Raw genomic sequence first — 8,728 nt, 5'->3', positions numbered from 1 at the left:
TATTTTTTCCTGCTTTACCAGTTTGGAGTGTGGAAGATATAAACCCACTATAAGTGTCAACAAAAACATGAACATATTTTAAATTACCAAATTTAGGAATATGTGTAACATCCACTTGCCAAATAACATTAGGTACAAGGCCACAGAGATTGACCCCAAGATGGGAAGTAGGCAAAAGGACAACACAAGGACATTGTTTAAACAAGTCAGCTTTATAATTACCTAGTTAAAGGTCCTGGAGGGTTAGAATGAGCTTGCAAATGTCCAATGTAAAAGGAAAAGTTTTTTTTTTTGTATCAAGTTTTGAATTTAAAAATAATTTTAGCAGGAGAAGATGTCTAAATTTAATTTGCAGTCTCTAACCTAGGCAAAGACTAAGCTACATAGGCACTATCTGTAAAATGTTTAAAGACTGTTTATTAAAACTTTAAAACACAGCCAATACTTCAGGTAACTGTTATTTGCACAGATGTGCTAGACACTTGAAAAGATGCATCAACAGGTTGGACTTTGTCATAATAAGCTTACATATGTTAAAATGCCATATTTATTAGATCTCTGACAAGCTTGAGGGCCAGCATATCTGAGTTACTGTTTTTATCATCTGTTCTAAACTATGTCCTATAAAAGAGAATGCTATCTAGAACTATATATATATATATTTTATGTTATATCAGGAGTTTCTTTTTTTTATTTTTTTATAAGTTACATTTTATTAACTCTGTATCCCAGCCGTGTCCCGATCCCTCATTCCCTCCCAGTCCGTCCCTCCCTCCCTCCCTCATCTCCACCGTGCCCCTTTGAAAATCTTCAAAACTACTTAAATCAATCCCACTGAAATCAGGGACAAGACAAGGCTGTCCATTGTCCCCATATCTCTTCAACTTAGTACTTGAAGTCCTAGCCAGAGCAATAAGACAACTAAAGGAGATCAAGGGGATACAAATTGGAAAGGAAGAGGTCAAAGTGTCACTATTTGCAGATGATATGATAGTATACATGAGCAACCCCAAAAATTCAACCAGAGAACTCCTTCAGCTGATAAACACCTTCAGCAAAGTGGCAGGATACAAAATCAACTCAAAAAAATCAGAAGCCCTCCTATATACCAAAGACAAAAAGGCTGAGAAAGAAATTAGGGAAACAACACCCTTCACAATAGCCACTAGAACTATATTTTAAGTAGATTTATAAAGGCAACTTTAGTTACCCATCCTAGGCTTAACCTTAAAAAAACTAAACAAAGACACTAGGTATAGCTCAACATCTTAACCAACTGTAGTTGTTAGCATAACTTTAAATCTGCTCTTTCTGAACTAAAATTAAAGCAAACCTTTTAATCAGATACAGTTTATAGAGAAGCTAGTAAATTTGGTGCTCCTACCACCTTTATTGAAATTGAACAGTAAAAAGCCTTGCATTTAGCACTAATCAGATGACTGAACATACCTCAGACCTAAACAAAAATGATAGTAAACTCATGGCTTTACCCTCTTTATCTCCAGACCAGCATAGCGGCTGGCCACGTGTAACTGAACTCAGCTGTAAGCCCCAAACAAATATGGCGGCAAAACTACAGCCCCACACACTCTCTATCCCTGAACGATCATGGCGGCTAGCCACGTGTACAATCCCCCACAACCAAAAGTTCAGGGTCATCTTTGGCTATATATGGAGCTCAAATAACTTTTAGAACCAACTGCATAACAGAACAGTACAGAACACTCTTAAACTGTATAAATTATTTTAGCCATACCAAACCTATTTTGGTAAACCAAAGCCAGAATTTTTTCCCCTTAAAAGAGCATAAGAAAACATTTTGCAATGAGGAATCGCCAGCCTTTTAAATGAATTATAACAATACAGTTTTTGTCCTCTGGTTACATACATTTATTAACCTTTTGCAACGTTCTATATACCTTCAGGTTCCTAGCTTTCTTTTTCTGGCTTAACCAGACATGCTTACTTTTTTGCTTTTCAGACAACATAAAAACTCTCATCAAAATCCTTTTTATCCTAACATGATCCTGCTGGAGCCCAGCGTCTACGATTTGCTTTTTAAAGGCAAAGCAAAAACAAGTTACATTATTACAAAAAGTTCTGAAACTGCCAAATTCTTTTAAAAATAACTTCCCTGTAGCAGACAGACGGTCCAAGGTCACATAAACTCTAAGGAACTTAGAACAAGTTTTAAGGAACTTGGTGAAACTTCCTCTTTTCTTTGTCTCAAGGTAAAGAACAGGGTGGAAACGTTTTTTCCATAAAGCAGCTTAACAAACAGCTCTCCATAAGATACATTCTAAAAACTGCAATTTTTTCAATTAGCACAAACAATACGGCAGGGTTTCATTTAGTAAAATTGATAAAATAAATACCCAAAATCATTGTCATACCCAAATGCCTGATAAACTGTAAACATTTTATTATAGCCTTAAACATTTAAACAATTTTTTAAACCCGTTTTTGCAATATCTAAATAAAGTACTGCTTTTGTAAGAGAGAAGTCACAAAATATAACCATTATCTTAAAAGTCAAAACCAGATTTTAAAACCAGAATTTACCAGTGCAAGCAATTTAATTTTTAAAACCAATACCAATTTTAAAATAAGTCATCCTTTTAACCTAGAAGGAAATGAGAATTATTTGACCAAGGTTTTCTTTTCTTTTTTTTTTATCCATATCAATATGGCGGTCACATTATAAACACATAGGCACACACTTTAGACACAAAATACTGCGCAGAGACATTCAGACAAAAAAAAACATTAACTAGCTGGCCAAATTTATTGAGAATACTGATGAAGTTAGGGGCGTTCCCCTGAACTTCAGCAGCTGTGACCACCTTGATCATGTCTTGCTACCCAGATACAGACACCTCGAGCTCTGAGGAATTTTTAGAATAGAGAACATAAAGTACTACACGCACAAACATTGCACAGAAACATTTAGACACTTACGGCCGGGAACACAAAAACTAAACACAGAGACAAGGACAAAAAACAACCGTGGGCGGTACCTGCTTTTTAAACATTTAAATATATATAGAGAACATAACCATGATTTTCAGTCAGAACTAGAAAAATTCAGAATTTATCAGTGAACACAATTTAATCTTTAAAACTAGAAGTGGCTCCATCTTTTTGGTTTCTGTTCGAGAGCTGGCTGAAGTTGACACTGGCTGAAGCTGGTGGGAGGGGGCAGAGTAAATTGCAGTCCTGCTAAACTCTGCAGCTGGCAGAGGCAGGTCTTAGGCCTCTGAGGGTTTGGGCTTTTTCATCCACCCAGTTCTCCGCAAGCCTGGCCCTCGGTAAGGGAGTGGGAAGGAGACAAGTAGAGTCCCCGTTCCTCCTGCTCACCATGCTATGGCTCCGGCTCCGATCCATGCCCTTTGCCCCAGCCCACCTAGGGGCCTTTTTTGTTTTGGGAGGAAGGGAAGCAGCGCAAGGGAAGTAGGCTAAGAGACTTAGCAGTTTCTTCCCCTGACTCTATTTCATCCTCACTTTGTTATGAGATGAGGTCTATCTCTTCTTTAGGAGGCTTTTTGGTACCAGCTCTTTTTTATGTACTATCTCTTAACATTTGCTTGCACTGCCAAGTGTAGGCGGCCAATCAGGGTTATGGTACCTGGAAGCCTCTTCTTTCAAATCGCTCTCCTCTGAGGGGTCTAATTGGTCAGGGCCTTCTTTGGGAAAAAGGGGGAAAGCTAGGGAATTAACAGTAATAACGGGGGGATAATTATTATCTTTAGCTCGACCTCTTTCTCTAAGGTCCTCGAGAGGGCAGGCTCCAACCTGATCCCACTTTTTGGCATATCTCTGGCCCATCAATAGCAAACTATGGACAAATGTCTGGCACAAAACCAAAGAACTTAATTAAATCCTTTTTCTTTTAACCTGTATTCCTCTCTCCCTGAGAGAAGCCTTTAAATCCTTTACAAAAGCAGCTTCTTTAGACAAAGAATGGCCCATCTTTATGGGACGGAAATGTAAAATAAAAACTCACCAGGCGTTGCTGCTCCTCGGGTGCCGAAGCGGGAGCCTCAGAAACTGCCTTGATCAAGGTCTTTACTCCGGGGGTCCGTCCGACTTGACCCGTACCTCGTGCCCCACGTTGGGCGCCACTTGCCCCTACCCACGGGACCTAGTTATTCGTGGGAGCGAAGGGGGTCGCAGCCTGTAAAAGATGAGCGGGAGAAAGGAAGGACTCAAGCAAATGTGCACTTGTCAAGAGTCAAATTTTATTGAACCAAAGTAGGCTTTTAAGGCCAACCTTAGATAGGGGCGGGGCGAGGGAGGAGCGCAGTGCAGAATCCTTTTTACTCAGGGAGGGGCAGGTTGGAAAGGCCTACTTTAGAGCCTCTCAGCTCAGGAAGGGGCAGGGTGGAAGTTACAGAATCTTCTTGGCCCCGGGGCCTGGAACACTTTGCAGTTATTTTAGGAAGTCAAGGCACAGTTAGCACACTTCTGTAACTGTCAAGCAGGATGTTGGTCAACCAGGTGCAGCAGGGTGGGGGGAATGAGAAAAGGTCGGAAGTTTAGTTTCTCGGGGCTTGTCTCCAACAGTTTTATGTATGTAATTATAGACAAGCACTTTTGGTGTTTCTTTTTTTATTCTTTTTTTAATTAAGTTTTTATTTTATTTTTATTAATTACAGTTTATTCACTTTGTATCCCAAATGTAGCTCCCTCTCCCATCACTTCCCAATCCCACCTTCCCTTCCTCTTCTTCTATGATCCTACCCCAGTCCAATGATACGAAAAGTCCTCCTCCCCTTCCCTCTGACCCTAGTTTATCAGGTCTCTTCAGTACTGGCTGCATGTCCCCTTCTGTGGCCTGGCAAGGCTGCTCCTCTGTGGGGGTTGGGGGGAGTCATCAAAGAGCCAGCCACTGAGTTCATGTTCAGAAATAGTCCCTCTTTCCCTTACTAGGGTACCCACTTGGATACTGAGCTGCCATGGGCTATATTCAAGCAGGGGTTCTAGGTTATAACCATGCATGGTCCTTGGTTGGAGAATCAATCTTGGAAAAGACCCCTGTGCCCAGATACATTTGGTCCTTGTGAAGCTCCTGTCCTCTCCAGATCATATGAACTCTCCCTTCTTTCATATGATTCCCTGTACTCTTTCCAACGTTTGGCCATGAGTCTCAGCATCTGCTATGATACACTGCTAGGTAGAGTCTTTCAGAGGCCCTCTGTGGTAGGCTCCTGTCCTGTTTCTCATTTTCTCCTTCTTCCAATGTTCATCCCATTTGTCTTTCTAAGTGAGGATGATCTTACTCCAGGTCTTCCTACTTGTTTAGCTTCCTTAGATATACAGATAATATGTTTATCCTATCTTAGGTCTAGTATCCACTTACAAGTGAGTATATACCATGTGTGTCTTTCTGCTTCTGGGATACCTCACTCAGGATGATCTTTTCTAGAGCCCACTATTTGACTGTAAATTTCATGATTTCCTTGTTTTAAATTGCTGAGTAGTGGTGTTTTCAAGGAAAGAAAACAAGTTCCAGAAATACAAGTTGCTTTGTATGTGATAAGTAATGAAGTTATTTTTATTAACACCATATAAAATAATTTTAAACCAGAAGTGCAGGCAGCTACTGCCGTGGTACAAAGTCATCTGTACACTCCTATGTGCATGTTCTGGAACCTCAGGCTGGACCTAGTCATATGATACCACTTGTTTTACTGGCAAACTCATGAGTCCAATATATGATAATGCTCAAAAAGATCTTGAATATCAGGGTGTTCTCTATTTGCTTTCTTCTTTTGTTTCTATTCTCCTAATGAATATGCCTGGTCCTCTAAAAACTATGTATGACATTAACAAAATCAAGAGTTTTATGTTTAAGGCCATCAAGATTCTTTTAACACATAGAGTTTGGTGACTGAAACTCTGTGATTTGCTAGAGAAATCACCAGAGCTGCAGCACAGGTCCCAGACATATGTTGCTGAGCACATGTTCAAATGATGTAAGCTACAACATTTTAAAGAGCCTCTCCCTTTATAGCATGATACAAACATTAATACTTAGATTTACTTTGTAACAATTAAAATGTGGTCATGATGGGTTACATGCAATCAGTGCTTTCTGTATAGAAATGCACAGTAGTATACATTCAGTTATATTTAATTTAAACTTAGCATTTTATCTTTTCACCTTTTTATTAACTTATTGCCTTATATATTACATCCTGATAGCACTATTCATTTCCTTCCTCCACACCCTCACCTTCTCCATCCTCTTACCACCTACTCCCTCTCATCTACTTCTCCTGTTTCTCTTCTGCAAACAACTGGCCTCCAGGTAATATCAACCAAACATGGTTGCAGTAAGATTAGACAATTTGTTTGGAGCATGTGTCTAGACCCGCTGCTCAGAGATAGCCCATAGGCAGACTTCTCCAAGTAGGTTCCCTAGTAAGGGGAGCAGGCACTAGCTCTTTGTTCACCTTCCCTGCCGGGGGTGCAGTCTTGCCAGGCCACAATGGAAGAGGATGCATCCAATCCTGACTAGACCTGATAGGTTAGGGTCAGATAGAAAGGGAGAAGGACCTTCCTTATCAGTGGACTAGGGAAGGGACACAGGGGGAAAGAGGGAAGGAGGGTGGGACTGGAATGAAATGAGAGAGGAGGATACAGCAAGGATACAAAGTGAATAAATTGTAATAAAAATATATAAATAAATTTTTAAATAGATTAGATCCCTCCCCTCATGTTAAGGAAGGCAGCCCAATAGGAGAACAAGAGTCTCAAAACAGACAAAAGCATCGGAAATACCTGCCACTCACTCTTTTAGGAGTCCCCCAGAAACACCAAATTATAGAATTATAACATATATACGGAAGGCCTAGGTCAGACCCATGTGGGCTCCCTGATTGTCTGATCAATCTCAGTGATCTGTGTCTCCATATTTGTTGATTCTGTAAGATTTTTTGGTGTCTTTGAACTCTCTGGCTCCTACAGTCCTTCCTCCCCTCTTCAGCAGGATTCCCCAAGCTCCACCTAATGTTTGGTTGTGAGTCTCTGCATCTGTTTCCATCAGTTGCTCTCTGATGACAATTGTATAAGGTGCCAATCTATGAATATCATTAGGAATCATTTCATTAACTTTGCTTTTTGTTAGTTGTTAAGCTCAGCATTTTCTAAATTGATTTTTTTTCTTTACTTCCTGTTCTCCTTCATTTGTTAATGTGCTCATAAATACCTTAGTATAACATATAACAAAGGGTCAGGAAAAGTTCAGAGGGGATTGCACCACTCAACAGAAACAAAGATAAAGCTTTAAAAAATGTCAATATCAGGCTTTCTCCTACCCTGGATTAAATTCTATTGTCTTAAACAGTGGCTTTCCCAGGTGTTCCTCATCTTGAAAGGCTCCATTTTGCAAGCACCATTTGTTTTCATTTTGAGTACAGACATAGAAGGAAGTTCACTCTATACCTTGTTGGTCATTTAAAAATCACCATTCTGATTGGCCTGTTCTTTGATCACCTCCCCCTGAGGGGAGAGCAGTTTTACCAGGCCACAGAAGATGACAATGCAGCCACTCCTGATGAGAACTGATAGTCTAAGATCAGAAGGAAGGAGAGGAGGACCTCCCCTATCAGTGGATTTGGGGAGGGGCATGAGTGAAGAAGGGGGAGGGAGGGTGGAATCAGAAGGGGAGGAAGGAGGGGCTTATGAGGGGATACAAAATGAGTAAAGTGTAAAAAAAATAATAATTAAAATAATAATAATAATAAAAATCACCATTCAGCAAGACTCACAATGCACAGAGTGATGAATAACAGTACTAAGAGTTAAAAATTTATGTTCTAATATTAAAGTAATAGATGTTACTGATACAATAGGTTCAAAACAGGCGATGGAAGCCCTCAATAAGTCAGATTCATCTACCCATCTGCAATAGGCACAATAAACTAATAGTAATAATAATAATAATAATAATAATAATAATAATGATGATGACAGAGAGATCCCATGAATCTACGCATTAGGAAGAGAAGGAAAGAGGACCAGTGACACATGGTCCACCTTTGCCATCCTAACATTTACATTTAAATAGAGGGCAAGAGAGTATATATAAATCACCTTCACCCTGTGTGTAATTTGGGTAAAGATGTCATATCCCTGCTTCCTAGTCTAGCTACCTGCTACCCTGCCTCTTCAGACACTATGAACTATTCCTGAGAAGCAGTAAGCACAGTAACCTTTCTTGTATGAGTCATAGGGACAAAACAGTCAAAAGTTAAGATACACGGAGAACAAGCAGGTCAGTGTCATTTAGCAACCTCAGTGTAGCACAGACTATGAGTGTCCTTTCTATTGGAAAGCAGATTACTCTAAGGATATACTCAATAAAGAAGGGCAGCTTTCTTGATTATCTTTTTTAGGTGTATAAATTTCATTATGTTTATCATATCTTATAGATTTATATAAGTGAGTATATACCGTGTTTGTCTTTCTCCTCCTGGGATATTTCACTCAGAATGATATTTTCTAGATCCCACCATTTGCCTGCAAATTTCATGATTTCCTCCTTTTTGATTGCTGAGTAGTATTCCATTGTGTAAAAATACCACAATTTCTGTACCCATTCCTCCGTTGATGGACATCTGGGTTGTTTCCAGGTTCTGGCTATTACAAATAAAGCTGCTATAAACATGGTTGAGCAAATATCCCTTTTGGATAGGAGCTCCACAAGGACCAAATATATCTGGCA

The sequence above is a fragment of the Meriones unguiculatus genome, chromosome 3 (assembly GCF_030254825.1).
Source record: "Meriones unguiculatus strain TT.TT164.6M chromosome 3, Bangor_MerUng_6.1, whole genome shotgun sequence".
NCBI lineage: Eukaryota > Metazoa > Chordata > Mammalia > Rodentia > Muridae > Meriones > Meriones unguiculatus.
Note: the sequence above shows the minus strand (reverse complement) of the source record.